Genomic DNA, 20134 nt, shown 5'->3' on the forward strand with positions numbered 1-20134 from the left:
GGTGGGAATGTAAATTGGTACAACCCATTTGGAAATCCTTTTGGCCCTTCCTTAAAAAGCTAGAAATAGAAGTACCAATATGATCCTTCAATCCTATGCCTTGGAATACCTTGGAATATATCCTAGAGAAATAAGAGCCGACACGTGAATAGATATACGCACAACTATGTTCATTGCAGCATGGTTCATAATAGCAAAAAGGTGGAAACAACCTAGGTGCCCATCAACAGAAGAATGGATAAACAAATTATGGTACATACACACAATGGAATACTATGCAATGATAAAGAACAATGATGAATTCCGGAAACATCTTACAACGTGGATGAATCTGGAGGGCATTATGTTGAGTGAAATTAGTCCATTGCAGAAGGACATATGTTGTATGAGACCACTATTGTAAGAATTCAAGAAAAGGTTTAAACAGAGATGAAAAATTCTTTGATGGTTACGAGGGTGCGGGGGGGAGGGAGAGGGGAGTTCACTAGACAGTAGACAAGAATCATCTTAGGTGAAGGACAGGACAACACACAATACAGGGGAAGTCAGCACAACTGCACTAAACCAAAAGCTAAGAAGTTTCCTGAACACAACCGAATACTTCAAGGGACAGAGTAGCAGGGGCAGGGGTCTGGGGATCATGGTTTCAGGGGACTTCTAGGTCAATTGGCACAACAGAGTTTATTAAGAAAATGTTCTGCATCCAACTTTGGTGAGTGTTTGGTTCATAAATTTGAATAATAGTCTTATTGCCTGGTCTTCCTTGTAGGTGTATGAATATCATCCTATCATTAACAGTGTTGTTGTTCAGGATAGATCTTGAAATGCCCCTTTTAACAATGAATGCAACGCTGTTTCTCTTCAGATTGTCATTCCCAGCAAAATAGATCATGTGATTGTCTGATTCAGAATGGCCAATACCAGTCCATTTCAGCTCACTAATGCCTAGGATATTGATGTTTATGCGTTGCATTTCATTTTTGACGATTTCCAATTTTCCTAGATTCAGACTTCATATATTCCAAGTTCCTATTATTAATGAATGTTTTAAAAAAAAATCCAAGTTCCTATTATTAATGAATGTTTGCAGCTGTTTATTCTCGATTTGAGTCATGTTATATCAGCAAATGAAGATCTCCAAAGCTTGAGTCCATCCATGTCATTAAGGTCAACTCTACTGTGAGGAGGCTGCTTTTCCACAGTTATCTTTTGAGTGCCTTTCAACCTGAGGCGCTCATCTTCTGGCACTATATCAGAAAATATTCATCTGTTATTCATAAGGTTTTCACTGGCTAATTCTTTTCAGAAGTGGGCTGCCAGATCCTGCTTCCTAGTCTGTCTTAGTCTGGAAGCTCAGCTGAAACCTGTCTGCCATGGGTGACCCTGGGTATCTGAATACTTTTGGCATAGTTTCCACCATTACAGCTCTACGCAAGCCTCCACAGTATGACAAACTGACAGACGTGTGGGGGCCTTGGTTTAGTATGTATAAGGGTTCCATGTGTGCTTGAAAAGAATGTGTAATTCCCAGTTGTTTTCATTTTCAGCTTAGAAGAAGCTTGTTAATTGTGTTACCTAAATAGTAACATATTTACTGATTTTTATGGTTCATCTATTAATAACTGCACAAGACAGAGTAGAAATTCCCTCTAGGAGTCAGAATTGACTTGATGACAATTGGTTTTTTTCTATGACAGAAAATACTTCTGTCAATTTTAGCTTTATATATTTTGAGTTTATGTTATGTTATATATTTTGAGTTTATGACAACTAGAAGAGGAATGGCATTGCATTCATTATCATAATTATGTTTGGGTTTAGGTTAATTTCTATTTGGAATTATATATTTTTATCTTATATTCTTTTTTTGTTACTTTATAGTGACTTTCTTTATTGCTGCACATTTTGTCTTAAATTCCAAAATGTCTGACTGATATATATTGTCTAATATACAATATAAATAATATGATTTGATATGGTGTCATATTATGTGATATATATTATATATATATATAATGTCTAAGAAAAGTGATCCAACCGAATGTGGAAATTAAAGAACAATATCATTAACATCACACGCAAGCAAAATTTTGCTGAAGATCATTCAAAAACGGCTGCAGCAGTATATCGACAGGGAACAGCCAGAAATTCAGGTAGGTTTCAGAAGAGGACGTGGAACCAGGGATATCATTGCTGATGTCAGATGGATCCTGGCTGAAAGCAGAGAATACCAGAAGGATGTTTACCTGTGTTTTATTGACTATGCAAAGGCATTCGACTGTGTGGATCATAACAAACTATGGATAACACTGTGAAGAATGGGAATTCCAGAACACTTAATTGTGCTCATGAGGAACCTTTACATGGATCAAGAGACAGTTGTTCAGACAGAACAAGGGGATACTGATTGGTTTAAAGTCATGAAAGGTGTGCGGCAGGGTTGTATTCTTTCACCATACCTGTTTAATATGTATGCTGAACAAATAACACGAGAAGCTGGACTATATGAAGAAGAACGGGGCATCAGGATTGGAGAAAGACTCATTAACAACCTGCGTTATGCAGATGACACAACCTTGCTTGCTGAAAGTGAAGAGGACTTGGAGTACTTACTAATGAAGATCAAAGACCACAGCCTTCAGTATGGATTGCACCTCAACATAGAAAAAAAAAAAAACATAGAGAGAACAAAAATCCTCACAACTGGACCAGTGAGCAACATCATGCTAAACGGAGAAAAGATTGAAGTTGTCAAGGATTTCATTTTCCTTGGATCCACAATCAACAGCCAAGGAAGCAGCAGTCAAGAAATCAAAAGAAGCATTGCATTGGGTAAATCTGCTGCAAAGGACCTCTTCAAAGTGTTGAAGAACAAAGGTGACACCCTGAAGACTAAGGTGTGCCTGATCCAAGCCATGGCATTTTCAATCGCATCATAGGCGTGTGAAAACTGGACAATGAATAAGGAAGACTGAAGAAGAGTTGATGCCTTTGAACAATATTCTTTGTTGGCAAAGAATATTGAATATACCATGGATTGCCAAAAGAACGAACAAATCTGTCTTGGAAGAAGTGCGGCCAGAATGCTCGTTAGAGGCAAGGATGGTGAGACTGCGTCTTACAGAATTTGGACGTGTTGTCAGGAGGGATGAGTCCCTGGAGAAGGACATCATGCTTGGCAGAGTACAGGGTCAGTGGAAAAGAGGAAGACCCTCAACAAGGTGGATTGACACAGTGGCTGCAACAATGAGCTCGAGCATAACAACGATTGTAAGGATGGCGCAGGACCAGGCAATGTTTCATTCTGTTGTGCAAAGGGTTCCTATGAGTCAGAACCGACTCAATGGCACCTAACCTAACAATGTCTAATCTCTGATATGGAGCACTGATAGCGTAGTGGCTAAGCATTGGGCTGCTAACCAAAAGGTTAGCATTTTGAATCCACCAGCCGCTCCTTGGAAACCCTACGGGGCAGTTCTACTCTATTCTTTTTATAAGGTCACTATGAGTCGGAATCAACTCTATGGCAATGGGTTTGGTTTTGGTTTTTGGAATGTCTAATACAGTCTTTGGGTGGTGCAAACAGTTAAGAGTTGGTCTACCAGTTGAAAGCTGGGCGATTTGAACCCACACAGAGGTACCTTGGAAGACGGACCTGGTGATCTGCTTCCAAAATGTTACAGCCTTGAAAACCCTAAGGAGCAGTTCCACTCTTCACACATGGGGTCACCATAAGTCAGAATTAACTTGATGGCAACTAACAACAATGATAAGGAGCCCTGGTGGGCAGTGCTTAAGCACTAGGCTGCTAAACGAAAGGTCAGAGTTTTGAACCCACCAGATGTGACAGTCTACATCTGTACAGATTTACAGCCTTGGAAACCCTATGAGATGGTTCTACTCTGTCCTACACTATTACTATGAGTCAGAATTGACTAGACAGCAATGGATTTTGGTTTTTAACGACAAAAATGTCTAATATATAATACATAATTATTACAATATATAATAATGAAATTCCTTAATTTGAGATTTGGAGATTTGCTTCTGTTCTTGAAAACTCATATATAAATAGAATATATGTATTCTATATTCTAACTTCTCTTTGATTAATATCAGGCTACCCCCATGTGTCTGTCAGTTTGTCATACTGTGGGGGCTTCTGTGTTGCTCTGATGCTGGAAGCTATGTCACCAGCACCAGCAGGGTCACCCATGGTGAACAGGTTTCAGCTGACCTTCCAGGCTAAGAAAGACTAGGAAGAAGGATCTGTCAGTCTACTTCCGAATAGAATTAGCCAGTGAAATGCTAATGAATAACAGCAGAACATTGTCTGATATAATGTCAGAAGATGAGCCCCCAGGTTGGAATGCACTCAGAAGACAACTGAGGAAGAGCAATCTCCTCAAAGCAAAGTCAACCTTAATGACTTGGATGGGGTCAAGCTTTTGGGACCTTCATTTGCTGATGTGGCATGACTCAAAATAAGAAGAAACAGCTGCAAACATCCATTAATAATAGGAATGTGGAATGTATGAAGTATGACTCTAGGAAAATTGGAAATCGTCAAAAATGAAATGGAACCCATAAACATTTGATATCCTAGGCATTAGTGAGCTGAAATGGACTGGTATTGGCTATTTTGAATTGGACAATCATATGGTCTACTATGCTGGGAATGACAACTAGAAGAGGAATGGCATTGCATTCATTATCAAAAAGAAGATTTCAAAATTTATCCTGAAGTACAATGCTTCCAGTGATAGGATAATATCTGTACGCCTACTAGGAAGACCAGCTAATAAGATTAGTATTCAAATTTACACACCAACCACTAAGGCCAAAGAAGAAGAAACTGAAGATTTTTACCAGCTTCTGCAGTCTGAAATTGATCGAACATGCAATCAGGATGCATTGATAATTACTGGTGATTGGAATGGGAAAGCTAGAAACGAAGAAGGATGGGTAGTTGGAACATATGGCCTTGGTGATAGAAACAATGCTGGAAATTGCATCATAGAATTTTGCAAGACCAACGACTTCTTCAATGCAAATACCTTTTTTCACCAACATAAATGGCGACTATATACACGGACCTCATCAGATCAAATCGACTACTTCTGTGGAAAGACATGACGGAAAAGCTCTATATCATCAGTCAGAATAAAGCCAGGAGCTGACTGTGGAACAGACCGTCAGTTGCTCATAAGCAAGTTCAAGTTGAAACTGAAGAAATTTAGAATAAGTGCACCAGAGCCAAAGTATGACCTTGAGTATATCATACCTGAATTTAGAGGCAATCTCAAGAATAGAGTTGATGCGTTGAACACTAATGACTGAAGACCAGGCAAGTTATAGAATGACATCAAGGGCACCACACCTGAAAAAAGCAAGAGGCCAATAAAAAGGAAGAAAGAAAAGACCAAAATGGATGTCAGAAGAGACTCTGAAACTTGCTCTTGAACATCAAGCAGCTAAAGCAAAAGGAAGAAATGAAGCAAAAGAGCTGAACAGAATATTTCAAAGAGTAGCTTGAGAAGACAAAATAAAGTATTATAATGACATGTGCAAAGAACTGGAGATAGAAAACCCAAAGGGAAGAACATGCTCAGCATTTTTCAAGCTGAAAGAACTGGAGAAAAAATTCAAGCCTCGAGTTGCAATAGTGAAGGATTCTGTGAGGAAAATATTAAACAATGCAGGAAGTATCAGAAGAAGATGCAAGGAATACACAGAGTCGTTATACCAAAAAGAATTGGTCAATGTTCAGGCATTTCAAGAGGTAGCATATGATCAGGAACCAATTGTGCTGAAGAAAGAAGTCCAAGCTGCACTGAAGGCATTGGCAAAAACCAAGGCTCTGGGAATTGATGGAATACCAACTGAGATGTTTCAATAAATGAATGCCCCTCTGGAAGTGCTCACTCGTTTATGCCAAGAAATTTGGAAGACAGCTACCTGACCAACCTCCTGGAAGAGATCCATGTTTATACCTATTCCCAAGAAAGGTGATTCAACTGAATGCAGAAATTATCAAACAATATCATTAAAGTCACATGCAAGCAAAATTTTGCTGACGATCATTCAAAAGTAGCTGCAGCAGTATATCAACAGGGAACTTCCAGAAATTCAGCAGACATGGAAACAGGGATATATTTGCTGATGTCAGAGATAGATCCCGGCTGAAAGTAGAGAATATCAGAAGGATGTTGTCATGGATTGAATTATGTCCCCCCAAAAATATGTGTATCAGTTTGGTTTGGCCATGATTCCTAGTATTGTGTGGTTGTCCTCCATTTTGCGATTGTAATTTTATGTTAAAAAGGATTAGGGTGGGATTGTAACAGCACCCTTACCCACGTCACATCCTTGATCCAATGTAAAGGGAGTTTCCCTGGGGTGTGGCCTGCACCACCTTTTATCTGTCAGGAGATAAAAAGGAAAGAGAAGCAAGCAGAGAGTTGGGGACCTCATACCACCAAGAAAGCAGCACCAGGAGCAGAGCATGTCCTTTGGACCTGGGATCCCTGCGCCTGAGAAGCTCTGCAGCCATGGGAAGATTGAGAACAAGGACCTTCCTCCAGAGCCGAGAGTGAGAGAAAGCCTTCCCCAGGAGATGACGCCTTGAATTTGGACTTTTAGCCTACTTTACTATGAGGAAATAAATATCTTTTTGTTAAAGCCATCCACTTGTGGTATTTCTGTTATAGCAGGGCTAGAACTAAGACAGATGTTTACCTACGTTTTTTTGACTATGCAAAGGCATTCGACTGTGTGGATCACAACAAATTGTGGATAACTTTGCAAAGAATGGGAATTCCAGAATACTTAATTGTGCTCACGAGGAACCTGTACACAGATTGATAGAAGGTTGTCCGGACAGCACAAGGGGAGACTGCACGGTTTAAAGTTAGGAAAGGTGTGTGCCAGGGTTGTATCCTTTCACCATACTTATTCAATCTGTATGCTGAGCAAATAATTCCAGAAGCTGGACTATACAAAGAAGAGTGGAGCATCAGGATTGGAAGAAGATTCGTTAACCTGTGTTATGCAGATGATACAACCTTGCTTGTTAATGTGAAGAGGACTTGAAGCACTTACTGATGAAGATTAAAATTCACAGCCTTCAGTATGGATTATACCTCAACATAAAGAAAACAAAAATCCTCACAACCTGACCAATAAGCAACTTCATGATAAACGGAGAAAGGATTGAAATTGTGAAGGATGATTTTATTTTACTTGGATCCACTATCAACACCCATGGAACCAGCAGTCAAGAAATGAAAAGATGCATTGCATTGGGCAAATCTGCTGAGAAGGACTTCTTTGAAGTGTTGAAAGCAAAGATGTCACCCTGAAGACTAAGGTGCACCTGACCCAAGTTATGGTATTTTCAGTCACATCATTTGCATGAGAAAACTGGACAATGAATAGGGAAGAGTCAAGAATTAATCCTTTTCAATTGTGGTGTTACCGAAGAATATTGAATGTACCATGAATTGCCAGAAGAACGAACAAATCTGTCTTGGAAGAAGTACAAACAGAATGCCCCTTAGAAGAAAGGATGGTGAGATTACATCTCATATACTTTGGACATGTTATCAGGAGGGACCAGTCCCTGGAGATGGATATCATGCTTGGTAAAGTAAAGGGTTAGAGAAAAAGAGGAAGACCTCAATGAGATGGACTGACATAGTGGCTGCAACAATGGGCTCAAGCATAACAACAATTGTAAGCATGGCGCAGGACCAGGCAGTGTTTTGTTTTGTGGTACATCGGGTCGATATGAGTCGGAATTGACTCGACAGCACCTAAAGAAAAAGACAACAATATATGGCTGGCATGTTTTTCATCCTTTTCTTTAATCATTCCTGTGTTCTAAAGTTTTACAAGGTTTCTTGTAAACAGCATATAACATATAGATCAGTCATCATCTTAAAATTACTTTAACAATCTTTGCCTTTTAACTAATGACTTTGGATTACTTATAGTAATTAACAATGATTTTGATTCATTTCTATCATCTTTTATGCTTTCCGTTTCTTCTTTTTCTGTTTCCATCTCTTATTGTTTGTTGTTCTATGTATTAATTGTTTGTTTTATTCAATCCATCTTTTTCCAGTATTATTTTGGAATTTTTTTGTACCTTTATTTATTTTGTTTTAGTTGAATCTCTAGAAGGTTTTACCCCCATCCAACAAAGTAAAACTATTGAACATATTTACTTCCCTCCCCAACAATAAGAGGGCCTTAGAATTCTTTAACTTCTGTAATTCTTCCTCTCTACTTATGTGTTCTTTTGCCCATTTTATTATATTGTATCAACTTTTTATTCTGCATTGTTTTATGAAGCCCCACAAATTGCATTCTGTTGTTTAGATTTTGTCCAAGTTACCTTTGTTGAGATTTATTTGTGTATTTACCAGTCCCTTTGCTCACCATTCCTTCTTTTTTCTCACAGTGTCTCCTGGGCATGGTTTTACTTTGTTTGAAGCGGATTCCTTAGAATTTTCTGTTGTAAGGTCAGTTGATGGCAAATGAGCTCATTTCAGTTAGCTTACGTTTAAAAATGTCTTTATTTTGCCTTCATGCTTTAATGATAGTTTTCCTGAGTACAATTCTATTTATCTCAAACACCGAAGCTATTATTGCCCTTTTTTTTTTCTGACTTTCACTCTTGCTGTGGGGAAGTCAACCTTCAGTCTAATTGGTGCTCCTTTGCAGGTAATATTTGCTTTCCTTCTTGCTGTTTTTAATATCTTCTCCTTGTCTGATATCCATTTCACTTATTCTGTAGTTTAGCTATGGTGTATTTAAATGGTGATTTCATTAAAAAAAAAAAAAATTATTCCCTTGTGCTTTGTTAGATCTCCTGAGTCTGAGGCTTGGTGATGTTCTTCTCTTTCTGAAAATTCTTATCAATATCTAATAAATATTGCCTCTGACCCATGTCTACGGCAACTTCTTTTAGAACTTGGATTAGATGTACCCTCTCTGTTACATCTGTTTGTGTTTGTGCTGCATTCTGCCTTCCAGTTCAATAATTATTTCATCAGCTGTGAGTAATCGTCTATAACCTGTCTACTGAGTATTCCATTTAATTTTTTTAGTGCTGTAAAAATATATATAACACAACTTTTGCCAGTTCCACATTTTTTGGGGTGTACAATTCTGTGAACTTCTACTTAGTTATTTTTCAAATTTCTATAAGGTTCTTTCTTATGGTCTCTTGTAATTTGTGTGCGTTTGAAAACATTTGTTTCTTAAAGCATCCCTCACGTACTTGTTCTGCGTCCCAACTTACATAAATTCGGCAGCAGAAGGCTCTGTGGTGTGGAGTGGCTGCCTGCTGTTTGCGCTGGCACTCATGCATGTGGTCTGCCTCTTTGTTTAGTTTGTGATTTTGGTCCGTGGCTCATTTTTCTCATAACTTTCTAGGTGGGAATTATTTGAGACTTGTGTTGAAGGTGTTTTCTGTTGGAGAGAATTTGTATTAGATTCTGTGAGGGGTGTTGGGTTGCTACCAGCTCAAGATAAGACAGCTTTAAAATAATTTCTCACTTGAGGTTTTTTTTAAGTATAGTTGATATGAGTTCAGGCTTCAAAACCCACATGGAAACTGGCTGTGGTTTTCAAATTATCAGGGGAGTTTTTTTTTTTTTTTAATTTTCTGTCCACTCAGCACCAAATTTGAGTCAAGGTAGGTTCTTTATAGTCTTTTTCTGAAGTCTAGGGCACCGTTATACTGTATACACATATACGCAGACACACAGAGACATACAGACACACACACACACACAAACACACACACGTATACTTCAGTATAATGGCACACATATACACCTCAGAATTACATATGCAATAAACCCGTTGCTGTCGAATTGATTCCAACTCATCACAACCCTACAGAACAGAGCAGAACTTCCCCATACAGTTTCCAAGGAGTGCCTTGTGGATTCGAACTGCTGACCTTTTGGTTAGCAGACATAGCTCTTAACCACTACACCATCAGTGATTCCTACATATACAATAGTCACCCTCCCCCGCCTCCATCTGTGGTTTCGCTTCTGCAGTTTCAGTTACCTGTCCTCAACTGCGGATAACTGAAGTATGAAATGGAAAATTCCAGAAATAAACAATTCATAAGTTTTAAATTTCCATTCTGAGTAGTGTGATGAAATCTCATGCCATTCTGCTTCATGCCACTTGGGATGGGAATCTTCCTTTGTCCAGTGTATTCATGCTGTATGTATGTTGTTCTTGTTGTTAGGTGCCATCGAGTCGGTTCTGACTCATAGCCACCCTATGTACAACAGAACGAAACACTGCCCAGTCCTGAGCCATCCTCACAATAGTTGTTATGCTTGAGCTCATTGTTGCAGCCACTGAGTCAATCCACCTTGTTGAGGGTCTTCCTCTGACCCTGTACTCTGCCAAGCATGATGTCCTTCTCCAGGGACTGATCCCTTCTGACAACATGTCCAAAGTGTGTAAGACGCAGTCTCACCATCCTTGCTTCTAAGTAGCGTTCTGGTTGTACCTCTTCTAAGACAGATTTTTTCATTCTTCTGGCAGTCCATGGTATATTCAATATTCTTCTCCAGCACCACAATTCAAAGGCATCAGTTCTTCTTCAGTCTTCCTTATTCATTGTCCAGCTTTCACATCCATATGATGCAATTAAAAATACTATGGCCTGGGTCAGGCGCACCTTAGTCTTCAAGGTGACATCTTTGCTCTTCAATACTTTAAAGAGGTCCTTTGCAGCAGATTAACCCAATGCAATGCGTCTTTTGATTTCTTGACTGCTGCTTCCATGGCTGTTGACAACTTCAATCTTTTCTCTGTTTATCATGATGTTGCTCATTGGTCGGGTTGTGAGGATTTTTGTTTTCTTTATGTTGAGGTGCGATCCGTACTGAAGACTGTGGTCTTTGATCTTCATTAGTAAGTGCTTCAAGTCCTCTTCACTTTCAGCAAGCAAGGTTGTGTCATCTGCATAAAGCAGGTTGTTAATGAGCCTTCCTTCAATCCTGATGCCCCATTCTTCATATAGCCCAACTTCTCATGTTATTTGCTCAGTATACAGATTGAATACATATGGTGAAAGAATGCAACCCTGACGCACACCTTTCATGACTTTAAACCAATCAGTATCCCCTTGTTCTGTCCGAACAATTGCCTCTTGATCTATGTAAAGGTTCCTCATGAGCACAATTAAGTGTTCTGGAATTCCCATTCTTTGCAATGTTATTCATAATTTGTTATGATTCACACAGTCAAATGCCTTTGCATAGTCCATAAAACACAGGTAAACATCCTTCTGGTATTCTCTGCTTTCAGTCAGGATCCATCGGACATCAGCAATGATATCCCTGGTTCCACGTCCTCTTCTGAAACTGGCCTGAATTTCTGGCAGTTCCCTGTCGATATACTGCTGCAGCCGTTTTTCAATGATCTTCAGCAAAATTTTGCTTGCATGTGATATTAATGATATTGTTCTATAGTTTCCACATTCGGTTGGATCACCTTTCTAGGGAATAGGCATAAATATGGACCTCTTCCAGTCAGTTGGCCAGGAAGCTGTCTTCCATATTTCTTGGCATAGATGAGTGAGCACCTCCAGTGCTGCATCTGTATACGCTATTATTAGTTGTCTTGGTTATCAGATCAACTGTTGGGGTATTGCAGTGCTTGTGTTCAGGTAACCATTATTATACTTAATAATGGCCCTAAAGCGCAAGAGTAGTGATGCTGGCAATTTGGATATGATGAAGAGAAGCCATAGAGTGCTTCCTTTAAGTGAAGAGGTGAAAGTTCTCGACTCAATAATGAAAGAAAAAAAATTGTATGCTGAGGTTGCAAAGATCACATTCACATGACTTTTATTACAGTATATTGTTATAATTGTTCTTTTTTATTATTATTGCTGTTAATCTCTTACTGTGTCTAATTTATAAATTAAATTTTGTAGTAGGTATATATGTGTAGGAAAAAACATAGTGTATATAAGGTTCAGTACTATTCATGGTTTCAGGCATCCACTGGGGGCCTTGGAACTTATTCCCCTGGGATAAGGCAGGGCTACTATATATATGCCCAGCTTCGTGTGGATTCTCTTATCAGACACTGTTCCTTGGCCTGAGACCACCTTGTCCCCTGTACTCCAGGCCTGTGTAGCCATCCAATCACGTGATCCAGGTATTTATGGGCTAGCAGATGCCATTAAGGTGAAAGCTGGTGTCTTAGTTATCTAGTGCTGCTATAAGGGAAATATTACAACTGGATGGCTTCAACAAGGAGAAATCTATTCTCTCACGGTCTAGTAGGCTACAAGTCCTAACTCAGGGCTCTGGCTCCAGGGGAAGGCTTTCTCTGCGGGCTCTGGAGGAAAGTTCTTGTCATCAATCTTCCCCCAGACTAGGAGCTTCTCTGCTCAGGAACCCCAGGTCCAAAGGATGTGCTCTGCTCCTGGCACTGCTTTCTTGGTGGTATGAAGTCCCCACTCTCTACTTGCTTCGCTTTCCTTTTATCTCTTGTAAGATAAAAGTTGGTGCAGGCCACACTCCAGAGAAACTCCTTTTACTTTAGATCAGGGATGTGGCCTTAGTAAGGGTGTTACAATCCCACCCTAATCCTCTTTAACATAAAATTACAAACACAATATGGAGGACAACCACACAATACTGGGAATCATGTCCTAGACAAGTTTACACATGTTTTTGGGGGATGCAATTCAATCCATGACAGCTGGCTTCAAGGTTTCTTTCTCTCTCTAGAATCTCACTTTCAAGTGTTTGGTCTCAGAGGATTTGCTATTTTTTGCCCACTCAGCAAGGCATTTCAAAAGAGCATTTTAGAATAACAATTTATGGACCATGCTTAGTTGTTATCAGGATTCTCATTTTATATCTTTCATCACTGAGCTTTGTTTATTTTGTTTTATTGCTGTTTTCCCCTTCATTCTCTATCCTCATTTCCATTCTGCCTCTATGCCTCAGAAGCACCAACTACAATAGATTTGGTATATGTCTTTGCACATGGTAAAATCTCTGCCAAATAGTGGTGTCTTGCACATATATATTAGTTTATATTTATATAAGTGGATATTAAGTTATAGACATCATTCTATTTCTTCATTTTTCCCCACACTTGACTGTGTATCTTGAAGATCTGCCCATGCTGGAGGTATCTGTAGCTCATATCTTCTTCCTCCTGCATGTGACTTCACGAGGTGCACCAGCTCATGTTATTCATTTACCCCCTACAGATGGGTACTCAGGTGAGTGTCATAGATTGAATTGTGTTCCCCCCAAAATATGTTCCAATGTGGCTAGGTCATGATTTCCAATATTGTGTGGTTGTCTTCCATTTTGTGATTTGATGTAAATGGTCCTATGTGTTATAAATTCTAATCTCTGCCTGCGGTTAATGAGACAAGACTAGGTTATATTAAAGAAGGTTAGGGTGGGATGCAACACCTTTACTCAGATCACAGCCCTGATCCAATGTAGTTTCCCTGGGGTGTGGCCTGCAGCACTCTTTATCTTACAAGAAATAAAAAGATAGAGAAGTGAGCAGAGAGAGAGGGACCCTCTACCACCTGGAAAAAGAGCTGGAAGTAGAGCCTGTCCATTGGACCTGGGGTCCCTGCACTGAGAAGCTCCTAGACAAGGAGAAGATTGACAACAAGGGCCTTTCCCCAGAGTTTTCAGAGAGAGAAAGCCTTTCCCTGGAGCTGGATCCCTGAATTTGGACTTCTAGCCTCCCAGACTGTGAGAGAATAAACTGTTTGTTAAGGCCATCCACTTGTCATATTTCTGTTACAGCAGCACTAGATAACTAAGACAGTGAGATAATGAAAGAGTCAATACTGCATTTTAGAAAGGTTCTTTCGAGGCCATGTAGAGGTTAGTTTTGGTGTTCTAGGACCTGGAAACAGGTATACTCTACTCAGTTTTATTAAGTTAAGTTTGTTAATTGCTAGTTGAGCTCTGGTACAGGTGACAGAATGGGTGACTCTGATGGGGTTTTCTCCTGCATCCAAATGCCACGGATATCATTTGTCTCTCCCCCACAGCACACACGGCACACTCTCTGCTTTGTGATGCAGCTGTAGCCTCAGTCCAAGGAAATGCCCAACATGGAGAAGGCACTCCTCCTGCCATCATTGAGCCATTGGCATTTGCTGGTTTTTGTGAGACCTGAAGAAACTCCTGGAGGGGACAGAAGAACCCTACGTCTACAACAAGGCACGTAGAGCTATATCCCTTGGCACCAACAAGGAGGGCTGATTTATCTTTCTTTTTTTATTTGAGGTGGAAATATACACCACAAGATGTACACCAATTGAACACTTTCTACTTGTATAATTTCATGGCACTGATCACATTCTCCAAGTTGCACCACCATTCTCACCATCCTTTTCCAAATAATTCCACCACTGTTAACACATGCTCAATCCCCCCTAAACAAAAGCTCACCCCTTCCCCCTTCCTCCTGCCTCTGGAAACCACTAATAGTCTTTGGTTTCTATTTATTTGTTTATTTCACATAAACGAGACCATACAGTGTTTGTCCTTTTGTGAATGACTTATTTTGATCAGCACGATGTATTCAAGGTTGGTCCATGTTGTGTCATGCACAAGGACTTCCTTTCTCTTTATGGCTAAGTAATATTCCATTTTGTGTATACACCACATTTTCTCGATCCATGCATCTGCTGATGGACATTTTGTTTTTTTCCACATTTTTGCTCTTGTGAAAAGTTTAGCAATGAACACTGGTGGACAGGTTTCTGTTTGCATTCCTGCCTTCACTTCTTCTGGGTATATACCTAGGATTAGGATTGCTGGATCATATTGCAATTCTACGTTCAGCTTTTTGAAGAACCACCAAACTGTTTTCCACAGTGGCTGCACCCTTTTACATTCCCACCAGCAATGGGGGAGAGTTCCTATTTCTCCACAACCATGTCAATCCTATTGTTCCGCGCCCCACCCCCCCTTTTTTTTCTGGATCATTGCCATTCTAATGGTGGTGCTTGGCTGCTAACCAAAAGGCAGCAGTCTGAATACACCAGCTGCTCCTTGGAAACCCTAAAGGGCAGTTCTACCCAGTCCTATAGTGTTGCTACATGTCGGAATTGGCTCCGTGGCAACAGGTTTTTTTTTTTTTTTTAAATGGAGGGGGGCTAGTTTTACTGAAATATCTATCAAAAACCCCATAGTACTTTGTAGCCCAGGCACCACTGCTGTGGGGCTCTCCTAGCAGATTACAACCTCGAGTAAGGATTATCCTCGCTTCATGAGACTGCTTAGCAGGCAAGTCACTGTGAAAGTTGATATTGACAGGAGCTGTATGTTAGTGGAAACAGGGACTTGGAAAAGGCAGCTGGAGGAGGAGGTAGGGTAGGACCCAAGAGACAGGACATCCCGATTCTGGGATGTTGAGAAATGTTGGCCGGAAATGGAGGTCACTTGTACTGAGCAGGTGATACTTGGAGTGAATATGGTAAGCTGGCGCTATTCCCATCCAGCAGGTGCTAGAGGCCTTATTTCCCTCCTTTCTGTTGCTCTGCTGCTCAGTCCACACACATCCACTGAGCACACAGTCTGTGTGATGCCCTCAGCCAGTCCTAAGGGAGAAGATGGCTTGCTGAGAGTCTCACAATTGCTGGCAAACATGAAGGCAAGCAGGTCTCGTTCTGCTGTTGGTAAACACTCAGGCTGTCACCTTCCTCTGTATGTCTCAGCTTCTCCTCTGTCCGTCTTCCCAGCACTGCCTGCTTTGGGATGTGGCAGGACTTACAGTCCTGGGGAGAGCTGGGTGGGGGGCAGGGACCACTTTTCCCTTCTTTCATCCATTTACATCCACTCCTACATGGGGGGAGAGAAGTAGGAAGAGTGTATTTGAATTTCTGATCAGAGTGACCGTCTTGGGGTTCTCATCCACTCTCAGGTCCACTCTGTACCTGCTCCCTGTTTATGAGATTGATGTTGGCAAGCTTCTGTGTTCCAGCCAGACCTTCCAGGCTCTTTGCCATCTGTCCACCTGCCTTTCCAGTCTCTGCTCAGGCCGCTCTGTCTTAGGTTCCACGCTCCAGCTATTGCTGCTCTAGGTCTTGATGTGCTGCAGTTTCCTGCTTTCCCCAATGCCACTCAGGCTCTACCTTTGGTCTGGAATTCTCTCTTTTTCTCATATTTATTTGTCTCATAACCGATGAAATGGAGAGAGAGTCCTTGGGTGGTGCAAATGGTTAACACTCTCAGCTGCTATCCAACAGCTTAGAGGTTCTAGACTACCTGGAGGCACCTTGGAAGAAAGGCCTGGCAATTTACTTCTAAAAAGTCAGTCATGAAAACCTTGTGGAGCACAGTTTTTCTATGACAAACATGGGGTCACCAGGAGTTCAGATTGACTGGATGACAAATAGTTACTTGGAAAATATACATATAACAAAAACTTTGCTACTTCAGCCCTTTTTAAGTGTATAATTGAATGACATTAATTACATTCGCAGCATTGTGCTATCATCACCACTGTCTGTTTCCAGCACTCAGTACTCAGTAAGCAATAACTTCCCATACTCTCCTCCCCCAACCCCTATAACAACTAACAAACTTCCGTCTCTATGTATTTGACTGTTCTAGATATTTCCTGTAACCAGGATCATACAGTATTTGCTCTTTTGTGTCTGACTTCTTTCACTTAGCATAATGTCTTCAAGGTTTATCCATGTCATACTTAGCATGCGTTGGGACTTCATTCCTCTTTATGGCTGGATGTTATTCCATTGTATGAATATGCCACGTTTTGTTTATCCATTCACCTGTTGATGGACACTTGGGTCTCTTCTTTATCTGGAAAAATCCTATTTGTTCTTCAAGATTGACTCCAATCTCCTCCAGAAAGCCTTCCTTAAATGCACAGAAGCCCAGAAGATGCCTGCCCTTCCTCAAAAGTAGTCAAATATGCTGTGTTTTCACTCTCTGTTTACCTGTCTCCTTCCCACAGCCGGTGTCATCCTGGTGGGTCAGAGCTGTGTCTTGTTCCGGTTGTCTCCCCCAGGCCTGGTATGTGGTGGGCACTCAACCCCAGTTTGCTGATTAGGAGAGTGAATGATTGCCATACCCACCTCAGTAGGATAAGGGTCAGGCTTCCTGAAATTCATCACTGCCTCATTGGACACAGGCTTCTGAGGAGCCTCAGAGACTCTGGAGCAGAGAGGAGCCAAGGGGTCTCCCCAGAGGTGCTGAACGCAGGGCAGTGCCAGGCAGGTGCCTCAACACTGTGGCTGCAGTGCCTTGGGAAGATATTTGTTTGTCTATAACTGAAGAAGTGGAATCCTGTTTCCTCACTTACATTTATGAGTAAAATATTCTCTTAGGTTGTTCAAAAAAGCAAGTTTTAGGCCATTAACTTTTTTTAAATTTAGCCTTTTATTGGAGTTTAAATAACAAGGTGAGCAGTGTATGCAATGCAGGTGATTATGAAGCTGTAAAAGGCATTTAGAGTACTCACGGGGCAAGCAGAGAGACTCTGAGCCAGCGGGGAAGAAGGATTGGGCACATCGTCTCGGCACGGCATTTATCTAACCTTCCTTGTTAATGGGAGGATTTGTGAAAACAAGGGGATCCACTTCACGTGACTGCATGTTGTCCTGAAGCTGCTGGCCAGAGCTGATTCTCCCAGGTGGAGGCAGTGGAGATCAGTGCCAGCATGAGAGAGGATGGCCGGTTTCTTCCAGATGGTGCTGAATGCAGCTATGTCCTTGTGCAGACCACTGGGGCAAAAACACTGGGTGGGGTGTCGGGAATATGGGGTTCTAATCCCAACTTTCCAATCACTGATGGGGTGATGTGAGGTCAATTATCTGATGTCTCAGTGTGCCTGAATTTTCTCATCTGTGCAGTGGGTATAAGGATATTACTCAGGTGGTGCAGTGGTTAAGTGCTTGGCTGCTAACCCAAAAGACTAGGATTTCAAACCCACCAAGTGCTCCCCAGGAGAAAGATGTAGCAGTCTGCTTCTGTAAAGATTACAGCCTTGGAAACCCTATGGGCACATTTCCACTCTGTCTTATAGGGTTGCTATGAGTTGGAATCAACTTGATGACAATGGGTTTGGTTTTTGGTTTGGTTTGCAACAGATTTGTTATCACCTGTTATGAGACGATGGAGGTAAAATTGTTGTGACAATGAAAAAGAATCATTGAATAATTTACAAAAGTAAATTATTATGTAAAGTATCATGTCACCATTTTCCTTATCAATAATAGCACTTGTTATGTAGGCTAAAGAAGAAACAATGGAATTCGGGGTGACAAAGCTAGGCACCTAGATTAATAAATAAACCAAAGCCAACTGGCGTCAAGTGGATGTCAACTCACGGCGATCCCATGTGTGTCAGAGTAGAATTGTGCTCCACAGGATTTTCAATGGCTGAATTTTTTGGAAGTAGATTGCCAGAACTTTCTTGAGAAGCACCTCTGGGTAGACTCAAACTTCCAACCTTTTGGTTAGTGGCTGAGTGCGTTAACTGCACAACCCAGGGACTCCAGATTAAAACTAAAGGATCTTGAATATTTCTTGGTTTGTCTGTCTTTGCTTTCTACCTTGTCCTCCCGTTTGAAGTCTTCATACTTCCCAGCACCTGCAGCCACCTTGAATTCCCTTTAGCCTTGGTAGAAGAGCTAGAGGGGCATCTGATGTCTCTACACGTTTACTGAGCAGACTTGATTTATCTCTAGCACTTATGTCATTTTGGTGTCAGTGAAAATCTTGGGGATTTCCTTAGTTTCGTAGGGCTTCCGTAACAAAACACTACAAGTGGGAGGCTTTAAAGAATAAAAAACTGTTTTTTCACAATTCTGGAGGCTAGAAGTCTGGATTCAGGACATCGAGACTAGGGGAAGGTCCTTCTTTGTCTCTTTCAGCTTCTGGCTTTTTTTTTTTTTTTTATACAGTTGCCGTCAAGTTTATTCTGACTCATGGAGATCTCTTGTGTGTCAGAGTAGAACTATGCTCCACAGGGCTTTCAGCAGCTGATATTTCAGAAGTAGATCACCAAGTTTTTCTTCTGAGGGGCCTCTTGGAGGACTCTAACCTCTAACTTTTTGGCTAGCAGCCAAGCTTGTTAACTGTTTGCACCACCCAGGGACTTCTAGCTTCTGGTAGCTGCTGGCAATCCTTTGTCTTCCTGGACTTGTATATGTACATGCCTCCGTCTTCACATGGTGTCTTCCCCTGTGTGTGCCTGTCTCTCTGTGTCTGTACTGTGCTTTATAAGGACCATGCAGAAGGAATTAGATTTAGGACTCATCCTACTCTGGTATGACCTCATTAACATAACAAATGAAAAAACCTATTTTCAAACAAGATTACATTCACAAGTACAGAGTTTAGGACTTCAACAAGTATTTTGGGGGAGCACAAACTCATAACAGAGAGGAAATATAGAGACCTGAATGGTGAACTTGGGTCTGAGATGTCAGAGCACCTAGTTCAACTTGGGACTGTGCAGAGTCAATACCTCCATGAAGGAGATAAGAGCTCGGGATGAAATCACCAAAAATCAAAAACTCTGCTGCTCTTCTTCCTCATTAGTGGCCTTTACACTTAATTATGTCGTGTGAAAATCATGGAGAGAGAGCTAAGTTGGGAAGTGATTAAAGACAAACAAGGAAAGATACCCTGAGAAGGTGAGAATCTGGTGTATTTTGATGTTGAGATGATGAGGATGGGTGAGGGTTAGTTCTTGGGTGAGAAGAGGAGATGAGCTGCCTCTTGACCATACCTTTTAGACTGAGGACAAATTAGTCCATGTCAAAGCTCTACACTAAATCCCCCAGAAATATGAGAAATTAATTTATCGGACACCTGATTTGCTGTGATAAGTTACACAGCAGTTTTCAGCATTCATTCGTTCATTTAACAAATATTTGCTGGGTCCTTACTCTGCTGAGGAATGGCTGGATTCTGGTTATGATGTTTGAAGTTATAGTGAACAGGACTAGCTGAAGGATTTAATATGGGGTTTCAACTATTGAAAGGAGTAAAGAATATGTCTAAGTGTTTCAGCATGAGGATCTTGGAGAAAGGAGTTATCATTTATTGTGATGAAGAGACTG

The sequence above is a fragment of the Elephas maximus genome, chromosome 4 (assembly GCF_024166365.1).
Source record: "Elephas maximus indicus isolate mEleMax1 chromosome 4, mEleMax1 primary haplotype, whole genome shotgun sequence".
Classification (NCBI taxonomy): Eukaryota; Metazoa; Chordata; class Mammalia; order Proboscidea; family Elephantidae; genus Elephas; species Elephas maximus.